At 37.5% G+C, this 13,873-nt stretch overlaps 1 long non-coding RNA gene across 4 annotated transcripts; it reads right to left on the minus strand.

Annotated features, from left to right (window-relative positions):
- Window positions 1-1,627: 1,627 nt before the first annotated feature.
- LOC126829940 (uncharacterized) lies at window positions 1,628-8,480 on the minus strand. Of its 4 annotated transcripts, none has more exons than XR_007683607.2 (5): window positions 8,462-8,480; window positions 7,858-7,964; window positions 6,382-6,503; window positions 2,290-2,404; window positions 1,628-1,869 (listed from the first exon to the last, which is right to left on the minus strand). It is a non-coding gene; the product is annotated as an uncharacterized LOC126829940 (long non-coding RNA). The 4 variants fall into 4 exon arrangements; XR_007683606.2 differs by having other exon boundaries at window positions 8,452-8,480; XR_007683608.2 differs by lacking the exon at window positions 8,462-8,480 and adding an exon at window positions 8,100-8,367.
- Window positions 8,481-13,873: the final 5,393 nt, after the last annotated feature.

The raw sequence follows: 13,873 nt of genomic DNA on the forward strand, positions 1-13,873 counted from the left end.
TCCAAAACGCCATTTACAAAGTGGCCAAGAGGTCAAGAACAGCATTAGGGAAGTTAATGGCCCCGTCTTCGATGACTTCATTCTGTTCGGATGAACTTGCAGTCACCAGGGCCATCGAAACCAGGAGAAGAAGCCCTTGTAGTTGTAGAAGACACAGCCGGACGTAGGTGGTCTCTTCCATCCAAGGCCACCACGAGGAACATTCCACCGGTCTTGGAATTGCTTGGCATTGGCATTTAAGTCATCCTGGGTCCGGGGCAGTGGCATGACCTCGTCCCTCAGGTCTTTAATGAAGGCCTGTCACTTCTCTGTGATGATGTCTCGAGCATTGCCCTTGTCATAGTGGAGAGTGGGGTACTGGTCTCCTGTAGCCAGCAGGTGTCTGAGGGTCACTGCCAGCTTGAGTTCAGCTTCAAGGTGTGGTCTAATGGGGATGTGCTTACTCTGGATTTCAGGGTCAATACTCTGGAGGAGCTCATCTGGGGTGGCATTCTGATAGATTTCTCAACTTCCACCGTCAGATAATCCATCAGTCTGTTGTAATTGCCATATTCTGGCCTTTTCTGGGGACTCAGCCATGGTCGAACCTACCAGCGTTGCGGTCTTCTCTGTCTTCTTGTTTTCCGGCATGGTTCCCCCTTGTCAGTGATGCAGGACGGAGGGCTTGACAATGACAGCTGTCTAGTCCTTCAGATGAGACGAAAAACCGAGGTCCCGTGTATACATTGGAATGCACGTAAAAGATCTGTTGGCAGTTGGAAATCGATATAAGAGTAGGCGATAGTGCCGCTGCCCGGGCAAAATTTCCCTCATAGCACACTGTATGGCGTATACCCGTCTTCATTAGCCCAGCACAGGAGCAGAACACTAGGACGTTAAACCCCATTTCATTTCATTTCATTTCTGTCTTCTTGGGGGTTCTCCCCAGGTTCTCAGCTACCAGTAGTTGGTAGTCAGATCTACTCTCCGTTGAACATCCATTGCGCAGATGACGGCTACTGCAACGATCGGTGGCTTTTTATAGCGTTTAGAGACCAAAGAATATCGGAAACTTTGCGTAGCCTTATCGGCATATTCGTAACTACTTCGTAACTGAATCGCTACGAATCGTAGATGCTTACTTCATTCAGTATTTTATCGTAACCCCATCTTGACATTCGGCATATTTTCACCCGATTACTTACGAATTTTTGTAACTCTCCATTCTCCACAAATGTTCATTTCTTTTTCCGCAGCGCCACGAATTTCGATTAATATGAATTCAGCACTATTCGGGGCGATTCGTGGCATTCGTAGTCCATGTGAAACCGGGGAATAACTCGGGCTGTTTGTGTCGTATTGGATTCGTGTCCTAACACAACAAAACAACAGCTTAGACATCATTAAAGGGGTACAAGACCTAATTTGACGAAAACATGTTTCTGGAATTCAAAATTCAGCCATGCTAACCCAGCTTAGCCAATTACAGAGAGATGATATGAAATCATTATCGACAGGCTTTGTGACCAGTGAAACATAAAGTATTTTTAGTCACTGCATAACTGAAGATCCTTTGCAGATGTTCTTAGTCAGTTCTTGAAAATATATCATCGAATTAAGGCCACGCAAATGACAAGCATATACTCTATTTATATCAGAAAATATTTGTTTATTCAATCACAATGTTTTCTGACTGGTCGACTGAAACATATTTAGTCATTTGATATCTTTCTCGATTAAATGTGGTCTCATGGTTTATATGGCGTGGGACATTCCACTTCAGTACAAGGAATAGATGAGTTACTGCTCTTTACAAATTGGTAGCAACAGTTATCCAGTTTCTTTATCTTACATCCGGGTATCTTAAATGAACCAGCATTATAACCAATTCTGTAAAGAAATAAGACGTGAATGATCATAATCCAAAAGGAGAATCGCAATCGGTATTGACGGGCTTCGATGCATTTGGGTTTCAAATCTTGGTATCAACTCCCTCGGCGACAAATGATGTCACGAACCTTGGTATTATATGCATTACATGCTTCGCCACTATTAGCGTAAAGTGTGAGTGCGTGAGTGTGTGAGTATGTGAGTGTGTGGGTGGGTGGTTGCGGGGGGGGGGGGTAACTTAAGATAATGTTCTAATACGTGCCAATATTGAAAACATCCGAGATATTTTGGCTATAAACAAATAAATTAAGCTTTGAGCAAAATCAGATAAAATTTGTGACCTCTAAATTGTTCACAAAAATGACATAATATAACGACCACATGAAAATGTTGGAGTATAATAAATTGAATGTTACGAACCCACAACAGTTGAAATTTCGAAATGTACAACGACATTCTTCACAATTATCTCTGATAACTTGACCAGGCTTCATGATACCATGTGGACTGTCGCAGAAGACCTCAAATTTACCTCCTGAAAATAACATGTTTAATCTTATATCCGCAAGTGTGCGTCGGGGAGGAAGGGGGGGGGGGGCGTCACTTCAATTTCCGTCATTCTTCGATCAGTTGGATACTTTCGTATTAACTTCGTGTGTAATACGATGAATAGATAAGTATAATTTTATCCATCTACACTTGTCGAACCCCTTCCTCGTAATACGAATAGATGTATGATGAATAATACGTCCATATTGATTTTAGGACAAAAAGTGACCCGTTTAAAGACTAAATTTTGTAGAAAGTCTTTCAATGGGAACCAACTGTGTACAATGGCTTTCTCATCTAATATAGGGGCCCCCAGATTGGACGAAAGACGTTAAACATTACTTTTTTGCTTTATATTCGAGAGAGAGAGAGAGAGAGAGAGAGACAGAGATGGGATTTAGCGTCCACTCGACACAGACCAGGTCATTTCGGGACTAACATAATATGGTTCAATTATAGCAGTGGTAGGAAACCAGAGGAACCACGAGGTTGGACCGGCGACCCTATTCCTTGTCACGTACAGCCGTGGAATCGAATGAACGCCAGTTGACTCTATGATAGACCGTTTGATACAACGTGCACGCGCTAACCATTCGGTCATCCAACCTTCTGCTTTACATTCAAGAACTCAATTGTATTTTAGCTATGTGGTTGGCAGAAAATCGGACATGAAAGCAGCTATACATTTTCACGATCTCCACGACATACAAGAACCACGACTCGCCATAGAGATTTTTGACAAGCGTAAATTTCTGGTCCGTATCCGTATGGATTTTGCGTGTGACGTCATCAATGTGTGTGTATTTCTCATACGTGATACGGCACACGGATACGGCAGCACGTATCGAACAGCTTTCATACGGAAAAGGGCCGTATAACATTGTCGTGTCCTTTTACCGTCTTTTTTGCTACTTTTTGACGCCGAAATGTTGTATCGTAGCGTTTTTATGAATTTTTGTGTATTCTAGAACACGAAGGTGTATATTTGATGTGATTTTAACCATGATGGTTGATCTACGTGCTAAAGTTAGGGAGGTGGCACCTTGCAAAACTGTAAATGATGTAATTCTATGGTAAAGGGGGTATACACTTTCTGAAATGATACATTAGTGAAACCAAAAATTGCAGTAGAGTCGAAGTCGAAGATTGTTAATAAGATTCGACATTCATTTTTTTTTAATAGCTCAGCGACTGTTGAGCGACTTCATTCCCTCCTGGAAATTGTCGGCTATAATAGGTACTTGACTAGCACTGATAGTGATCTTGGTAGATATCCGCCATCATGCTGTAATAGAACTAAGCTTAGCGAAAATCTGCCAAAACTCTAAAACTAGATTGACGCAACGTGTCACGTATACGATACGGATACGTGATACGGATGGGAAAATTCCGCTTGCCAAAAGTCTAATAAGTAAATTCGGTTGTGCATCACAATAATTTGCCGAAAATTTTACGTCATAGAAGAGAAACTTTGTTTGTTTGATTCAGGGCTAAGCAGGGCTTCAGATTTTGGTGTGTTTTCCACCATTTACAATTTAAAATCACAAGCTCCTTAATATGTAAGGAAATTTTTGAAAAATAACAAAAATTCTTTTTATGATTCTTTAAATAAACCTGCTCGTAATTAGGGAAAAATTGACTACGAAGGACCAAAGCCCATCCTCGGTTACCCAGTGTACTCATTCCATTCTACTCCACTATACCCTGGGTTAATCTAAGGGGGAGACACGTTTTCAAGTTATCCGCCCTTGATGATTGTGCTATTTTTATCGACCAATCAAATAAATTGTTATTTGAAAAGGAAGTTGGCAAAGCGAAGTAACTCTCATCGGACAATGTTAGGAGTTGGCCTATTCTAAATGCGTAATTATTAACAACTAATTATATATTATGTTAATGAAGACCAGACGTTCATATAATAATGAAGGGGGAAATTAGTTTTATTTAGAATCGTTCATTCGTTCCCGGAATTTTATGTCCACGTGATATGGTATTAGGTTATTGAGAATCAAATTGCCAAGTATAAGTTCAATAATAATAAACATAACAGAATGACATATTTCAGACAAAGAAAGAATAGTAATAATAATAACAAAAGTCAAACATATAGATGTTATACATATTTGAAATCAACAACACATACTACAGATTTTGATAATACAATTGAATATAAATAAATTATAAATATATACATTATTTACAAAAATCATTCAGTAAATGGACATGAATATGGTTATCTACCCTTATAAAAACGAAGGCGAAACGATTGGTTTGTAAACTGTTTTCTGATTGGTTCGTAGATTGTAGCTACATTCTAGGCCAGGGCAGATAATTTGAAATCGTGGAAATCCTATGGATTAACCCAGGGTATAGTGGAGTAGAACGGAATGATTACACTGGGTAACCGAGGATGACCAAAGCCAGGCTTGGGTGTATATATATTACTTTCTTCATTAGGTCACTTTAACAGGAATCTAGGCCCACAAAACCTAATTATTTTCGAGAAGTTGCGCGACATGTGGTAAATATAAAAAAAATGTAGGTTATAGTTTTGGCCGGAAGATCTTCGGCACTGTTATAATAGTACAGTGGGGTTGTTAGTGAGTATTCATTAATAGGAGACAGATTCTACTGCGTTAAAATCAAATTTTATAAGTGCCATTGAAAGTAACAATGTAGCAGTTGTTGTGAATCTTAACTGAAATATTAGAAGTGATACTTAACAATATTTAAGGCTCTAAATGGATACTGCCAGACCTTACAGTTGTGTTTAAAGATGGCTTTTGTCATGGAGACAAAAGCTGATGCTGTGGGCTATTCGCAATAACATAGTGTCGAATGTATTAATCAGAATATTTTGTCCTTAACTTTTAAAAGAGGACGATAGTACTATATAAACCAGAAACCGACCGGGATGTCATCGTCGTCATCTTGGAATTGTGAAGTCAAATCAAAAAGACCTGCCAAGTTTTATATCGATCATACTTGAATTGGCGTCGTCCCCAAAATTTAATTGGTTATAAACAAAATTCACCTGGACGGTAAACACTATTCAATCGTGCACCCATCAAGTACACGAATGTCTGCAAGGAACGTATCAACTGAGTAGATCACAACAACAAAGATTTATTTGGGTAGACTTTCAGAAACAGTCGTGTATAAAAAAATAAACATTAATAGATGGACTTTATAAAGTCCATCTATAAATGTTTATTTTTTTATACACGACTGAATGTGATTTAAATTGGACAGCACCCTATTAATACGATTAAAATCAATTTTCCATTATAAAGTCCATCTATAAATGTTTATTTTTTTATACACGACTGAATGTGATTTAAATTGGACAGCACCCCATTAATACGATTGTGATCGATAAATGTGTTCAGGTGTTGTATATCATCGATTTCCTTTGTTGTAATTATGATTTTTATCTTATTTCTCACTTTCTTAATAAGTAACCGACTGTAGCAGCAGTCAATGTTGCATTTGAAGAAATATTCGAAGTTTGTTGAATATCTAGAGCTTAGCAGTGCTACCCATTTGAAACAAATTTATTAGTATGAGACTATTACATAGCTCTTGACACTTAAAGTCGCCCTTGAATAAAATTAAATGGCTGCATTTTATAACACGAGGTGTGTAGGACACATTTCTATATTAATATCATAATTATTTGGAATGTTTAACCAGGTTTTATGTAAAACTGGTGGAGACAAGCTTGTCCTTTAAGATACTACTAAATAAACAAAATCACCCATTTATGATACATCAATTCCTGACTTTTCAAGTCTCAAATAACGTCATGCTGTAAATAAACACACCGGGGAAGAGCAAATATGGAAATTACAAAATGAAGATGTTATGTTTTTGTGAAAAGAAAGTAATTCTAGAATATGAATATATTCTTTTGCCAAATTTACTTATTGCGCAGCTCCCACCTGAGATTTCTAAATAGCTTACCTGTCATTGAAACTTTAGGACGTCCGGCAAAGCAATACGAGTCGATGGGTTCAATAACCATAATAACAAGCATGCAGATGACCGCAGCAAATACAATCTTCATTTTGAATATCTTTTTAAATCTACAATGTAAGACATTACCTAAGTTATTCATAAATATGTATATTTCAGTAAATAACATTATTAATTCTATATTAAAGAAAGACTCTTAGAAACCTTTATTCTAGACCTGTGAAACTCTGTGCTGCTCTATCAGATTCCATGTGGGAGTTGGGGGGATAAGTTCTGAAATAATTGCTTAGACAACCCTGTTTATACTTGTAAAGCTATCGTGCTCAGGTTTATCAAGTCACTCATACACTAGAACAACGAACTTACTTAAAAGTACTTTCGTAACCCCTGTTAATCAATAATGTAGTGTTAATTTCCGAACGACTCAATTGGAAAATGTCAGACTATTAGACTAATTTTGGTGTTTGATTTGTATACTTAAACCTGTGATATGTTGGGCGGTCCTTTTACAGAAAAGGTGTTTACAGCTATGGAACACCTTACTAAGGAACAGTTTTATGTAGAATGGAAATTCCATTATGGAATAGCAGCGACATTGGGATTCGAATGTCCACAGAAGGCAGTTATTTTCATCGCGTTTATACATTGACGTTTATACATTGTAGAACATGTTTATAATTATACAATAACATAACTGACATGGTTAGAACGATAGTTAATCATTGAACTGTGTGATAAATAATGGATGTGAAGGGCAAATATTGTTGATTGATTGAGCAAAAATGCAGAGATTTTGGACAAAAAACTGGTCCCCAGTTTAAGCTCTACTCATCTTCTTGTTCTTCGAGTACGATCGACATAAAACTGGACATGCTTCTTCAATGGGCAATTGCGCATCACTTTATAATAAATTCAAAGATGGCTGCGTGCACGCCATGCTCTGCTCCTCGTCCATTTAGTAGTTGTTCTGGTATTTGAGCACACTATTTACCATATAGATGGATTGAGGAAGTAAGTTAACATTTATATCACACTAGTCTACATTTTATCGCCATTCTCAAAATAACATTTATAGGCTTTTTTCCCCCCAAGAGACAAAAATGAGAATAGAGATGATAATATAAAGTTACATGATAATAAGATGAGAAAGTTTTAATGAGAGGAAGATTAATGATGTCATGAATGATCAGCCACTTGAGGATAACCCATGAAACCCGGCTTAAATTAAAACTAGGTTTATTTCCAATGTCTTGTTGGTCCTAATAAACATGTTTTTGAAGTGGTTGGAGACAAGGAGAACCCCACAGACTTCTGTAGGGGCGTCTATTCATTATAAACTAAACAGTGTACAGATCAGAATATCGCCCGCGTCACATTAATGTCATTTTAAGTAAACTAGCAATTATGTGCCCCCCCCCCCGCATTCGCGACGCACCCCAACCATTTTAGCATAATAATACTTACCAACTATATATACAATGTAAAGTGCCTGGTTCTATACAAACTCTACTGCTTCTTTGGTTCTGTACATGTTCTGTTATATACACACTTACTCTATGACCCTTGACCTCCTAAGTAGTTAAATATTGAATAAACCCACCATATCCCGGCATGTTACATATACGTCAATTAGTGTAAATATAATTATGTTCCGTATCACGATTATTTACCTAGTACACTGATTACTTATGGAAGTTATTCCCCACCTTTTTTGTTGCAAACAGCACCTATAATAACATCGGCTATTTAAAGGGAATCGGACAGATCTAAAATGTCTAAATTCGCGATTTTTTTTTCCTTGTCTTCTAAAACTTTGATCATAATATTTTTAAAAAATGTTGTAAAATGAAATCCCGCAGAACTCCACTTCTATAACATTTAATAGAAGGAAATCCACTTTCATATCCTGCAGTTAAAACTGATGATCACAGATCATGATTTAACTAATACAGGTCCATAAAAGATGCCTTCCCGCGTAGACACTGTGTGATTTGATGATACATTTTTACTAAAAACATATTCAAACCTTTCAAAACATTTTAATCGTAAGAAAATTACCCTATACTACCCTCGATTTTAAACTTCCCTGTTTGTCACGTGACTTGATTGAAGGGGAATCCATTATCAGCTTGCATTTACCAGCTTGTATTTAAGTCTCTCAATCTTTTCACAACCGCTAATAATTAGATCAACACGTACAAAATGTTCCTTACGTCACTCGGACAAATACATTGTGGGCGCGCCATGATTGTTTTTCAGGGAATCCAGTAATTTTCTAGTAAGATCGGCTGTCTCTACTTTCTATATACCAGATATGACATACTTTTATTGGAAATTACTACTCTGTAAATACTTTCATCGGAATGTATCTTTAAGCTAGTATTCAAGAACTTAAGTCGGCTAGATACTTTTTATACGCCCACATTTTCATGTGGACGTATATTGTCGTCGCCCCTGTCCGTCCGGACGCCCGTCCGTCCACAATTGTTTGTGGACACTCTACAGGTCACAATTCTTATCCGATATTGACGAAACTTGAAATATAGGTTTATCTCCAAAAGATCTCGGTTCCTTTCGATATTGGCATGTATTGGATCGAAACTTCATGGATTATGGCCCCTGTTTGTACGAAAAATCACGTTTTTTAGCTGGTGGACACTATATAGAGGTCACAATTTTTATCCGATTTTGTTGAAACTTGAAATCTAAGTTGATAATCCAAAGATCTCGGTTCCTTTCGATATTCGCGCATATCGGACCGTAACTTCCTGAATTATGGCCCCTGATTGTACGAAAAATCGCGTTTTTAGCTTGTGGACCCTAAAAAGGTCATAATTTTTATCCGATTTAAAAAAAAACGTGTTATTATATCACCGTTACACCCTAAGGATGGCTGAGTTCGAATTTCGTGAAAATCGGCCGAAAATTGACAGACAAAATGGCCGCCGTTTGTTCTCAAATAGCGTAAAAATATGGTATATCAAGGTTGTGGACCCTATAGAGGTCACAATTTTTATCCGATTTTGTTGAAACTTGAAATGTAAGTTTATAACACAACGATCTCTTTTACTTTCGATATTCGCGCATATCGGACCGTAACTTCCTGAATTATGGCCCCTGATTGTACGAAAAATCGCGTTTTTAGCTTGTGGACCCTATAGAGGTCATAATTTTTATCCGATTTAAAAAAAACGTATTATTATATCACCGTTACACCCTAAGGATGGCTGAGTTCAAATTTCGTGAAAATCGGACGAAAATTGACAGACAAAATGGCCGCCGTTCGTTCTCAAATAGCGTAAAAATATGGTATATCAAGGTTGTGGACCCTATAGAGGTCACAATTTTTATCCGATTTTGTTGAAACTTGAAATGTAAGTTTATAACACAAAGATCTCGGTTCCTTTCGATATTTGCGCATATCGAATTGTAATTTCCTGAATTATGGCCCTTGATTGTAGGAAAAATCACTTTCTTTTTAGCTTGTTCTCTATCCATCTCTCGAAAATGTGGGCGTATCCTGCCTGGCAGCCGCTGGTTTATTTTAGAAAGATAAATTAAGAAAAACAAACACCACTTATTCTTACTTAATATTAGTCCTATCGTATTATTATCATATTTCTAACTTCTGAACTAGGCCATTAATCAATAGTATGTCAACAAAATTAGCATGTTTAAATAGAGTTTCAATTTAACAGTAAATACAGCGTTATTATCTCTGTTTATAAGGAAATTCGACACTGACATTTCATGTTGAAAACTGGTTGAAAAACTGTTCGTCCGGCCATTAAAATAAATGGCATAACACGTGGGAGCAACACGTGGAAGTAATACGTCGAAGTCGTCAGTTTTTATAGCCGCCTGCTTGTTAGAGATTTAAAATGAATTTTTAAAAATATTCTTTTCAGTCACCGATAAAGACAACACTCAAAGACTATTTTTTTTTATTTTAGACTGCGCGGTAATACATTTATTGTTATTCAACATTCCATAGGCAGAAATTTACTTTACAGTTAATCAGAAGCAAGCTTTTTTTACACTTTATTGTCAGGAGGTTACTTCACAGTTCATTAACATTATGTTATCTTACAATTCATTGAAATAATCGTATTTTAAGGTTCATTAACAATAGTATTTTACAGTTCTTCTGCATCCGCAGCCAGTTAGTTTAAACTTCTTTAGAAGCCGGTTTTTTTTACAGCTTTTTTACAATTCATTAACCGAGTGTTATCAGGGCCCTGTTTCTCCAAATTTTAGTAGATACTTCAATTTTGATTGGCTAAGCACTAAAATCAATCTAATATTATCCAATCAAATTACTAAAATTTGGATTTTATCTCAGTTAAAATTTCGTGAAACAGGCCCCAGCAGAATGTTATCTTACACTTCATCAGCAGTAAGTTATATAACATCTCATTTTCGGAAGACTTTTTCCATACTTCGCCGGTCAAGACTTGAATGCGGATCCTTTATGCCACAAGGAAATTATTTCCGGGCACATACTATATCTGTAATTGACAACCTTGCAATAAATTGAGAATTTCAGTTTAACATACGGATGTTGCACCACAAAAAAGACAATACCAATGATGCCAGATGAGGGATGATGCGCTCAGATACTGAGGAAACTTTTAGTCTGCTATCCGATATTGGACAGATGCCTGTGGGAAAATAGACCCGTTGCAATACTGTGTATCGATGATATTTCACAGCTAGGTACCATATAGGCCCTGTGACCGATCCTGTGGCCGTGGCCTCTAAACCACAATCTTCCCAGTATCGGGACAGACGTTACTTACAGCATCAAGCCCGGCGACCACATCCGGGCTTATGGTGAGTTGTCGACACTGCATCTGCATACGGGGTCAGATCGGCTGTAAAACGATACAAAAGGAAACATTGACACCTGGGATTAGATTGATCACCATGTCACTCTATATATATATACAATTCAATTCATGCCGTATTATCAGTTTACGTTGGATTTGTTTTTTCAATGTAATTCAATTTTCTACTGGGCCGATTTTCGACGGGCCGAAGGCAGTTTGCCTACTTGATAACCCGTCTCTCAAATAATCAACAAATCAACTTAAATTTTGACTATCTGCTAAATAATTAAACTGATTTGATCGGCTGTATGAACCAGTTTGATACAAACAATCTTAAATCGGGGTTAAAAAGTTTTAATCCCTTAAACCAATTTCTCTCCGATACATGCGCCTTGATATTCATTTGCAATGAGGATTTGGTCTCTAAATCTGTTGTCGTAGAGAATTCTCACCACTGATAATCAATCAATTCGACATTCACATATTGTAGGAGATGATCGTGCTAAAATTATGCATTTCTTTCCTAAGTCAGCCGGACGCAAGTTGAAAATACGTGAGTCGAGAACATAACATGTAATACTATACAGAGCAAGACTGTTAGGACATCGAACTTTTCAAATTACAAAACAGTATAATCGATTTCTTACATCTTGGATTAAATATCAGAGTAAACAATTTTATCCACAGACGTATAAATCTACTCTCTGATCTTTAATGATAATTGGAAAAATACATCAGCATACCAAATTACAAAAACCTCTTAACGAGAGGGAATAAAACAATTCTATGTTCTACGGAAGACCTGTTCTACTAACTCGTCGTCTCTCGGAAGAATCCAATAATAAAGATAACGAATTTTAATATTAAAATACATTCTCATTACGAAGGTGATGAACAAGCTAACAGGAAGCACTTTCTGGTCGATTTGACGAGAAAGTGGTATGTCTTATTTGACGATTTTTTTTTACGAAAACCTTGCCCAACCCACGATATGCATGGCACATCATTGATAAATTTGAATCGGGATACTTGTAGGACGAATATATTATTATTCCGTGTTTATCGGGACAACAGGTGTTTAGTCAGGGTTTTATTCAAGGAACATTCACATTTAACTATTACATTTTTTAAAAAAATTAACTGGAATTCATGGCGTTGAAGGTCGCGAGACAAGGTTTTGTATTATGCTGAATGAATGTCACCGATAATATTTTGTTTAGAAAATCCCTTGGTTTGGCAGTTTTATTACATTGAGACTGGGTACATCTACGTGATCATTATAGCCAATCAAATTTAATTTTGCACAGTAGCAGCCATTATAATTGCTCCGGCATATCACGGCTTTGGCATGGTTGATTTCATGGTTGACCTTTTTTTTAAGTGAGAGATTCTTCACTTTTGAAACCTGGCTATAAATAGACTGGGGGTTAAAGTCCTACGCTTTTGCACTCACGACGCTAATGAAGACGGGCCTACTACCTCTCACAGTTTGCTTTGGGAAAATTTGGCCGGACAGTAATCGAATTCTAACTGACACTGATTAAGCAACACACGGGCAGTGTGATCAGTGTATGAATACAGTCGTAAGCATTGTCTTGTATACGCCCACGGAGTAGTTCGTTGTACATCACAGGAAATGTTATTTGTTGTTTATTTAGCCATTAATACGTCATGTATTTAATTCTGCTTTTGTGCACTTTTATTGATAGGCACCGTTTAAATTATTAACTACGGGTAATTATAGACAGATAGGAACATAATCATTACAATTCAAACTATTAGATACATGTACAACTAAAATTAAAGGTCACTGTCAAAAATAATTTGCGGGTATTATCAAGCGCATATGCTTCGGGCAAAATGCACACGCCCTGGTGTACATATGAAAAGGCTGCGTCTAACTATATGTCAGTCAGCTGAATAATTACTGTGTAGACTAGGAATCGATGTACTTTGCATATCAAAAGCCACATCCTTACGGGTTTGGGGTCCATTGCTTCGGACTAGGCCTAGGGACATTACTTTGTAACTGCAACTATCGTTATTCAATATTTCTATCAGATAATTGGAAATTTAATGCACAGAATGTCATACTGTTACATCGAAATCAATTTGGAAAAGGAACTTTGCTACTAGTATAGTCCTCCCATGAGGAAACGATGTTTGTCTCCCTTTATTTAGAATTTTATTCGGTCGCTGTTCTTAACGAAAGCACAGTTAATTGAGAAATGAAATGAAATGAAATGGGGTTTAACGTCCTACTGTTCTGCTCCGAACTGTGTTAATGAAGACGGGTATACGCCATACAGTGTGCTATGGGGGAAATTTTGCCCGGGCAGCGGCACTACGGCCTACTCTTATATCAAATTCCAACTGTCAAGGGATCTTTTACGTGCACGCCAATGTGTACACAGGGCCTCGGTTTTCCATACCATCCGAACCACTAGACAGCTCTCCTGACAAGGGAGAACTTGATGAACTTTCTCGACCAATGCAAGGATCGAACACCCAACCTCCAGGCTAGCGAGCCAGGGTCTTACCCACTTAGCCACCGAGCCCCCCCCCCCCCACAGATAATTGAACATGCAGTGAGAAATAGTTAACTGACATTTCGTGGAGAGTGTAGCGTTCACCTGACTTAAACAGTTCTG

The sequence above is a fragment of the Patella vulgata genome, chromosome 1, assembly GCF_932274485.2.
Source record: "Patella vulgata chromosome 1, xgPatVulg1.2, whole genome shotgun sequence".
NCBI classification, from domain to species: domain Eukaryota; kingdom Metazoa; phylum Mollusca; class Gastropoda; family Patellidae; genus Patella; species Patella vulgata.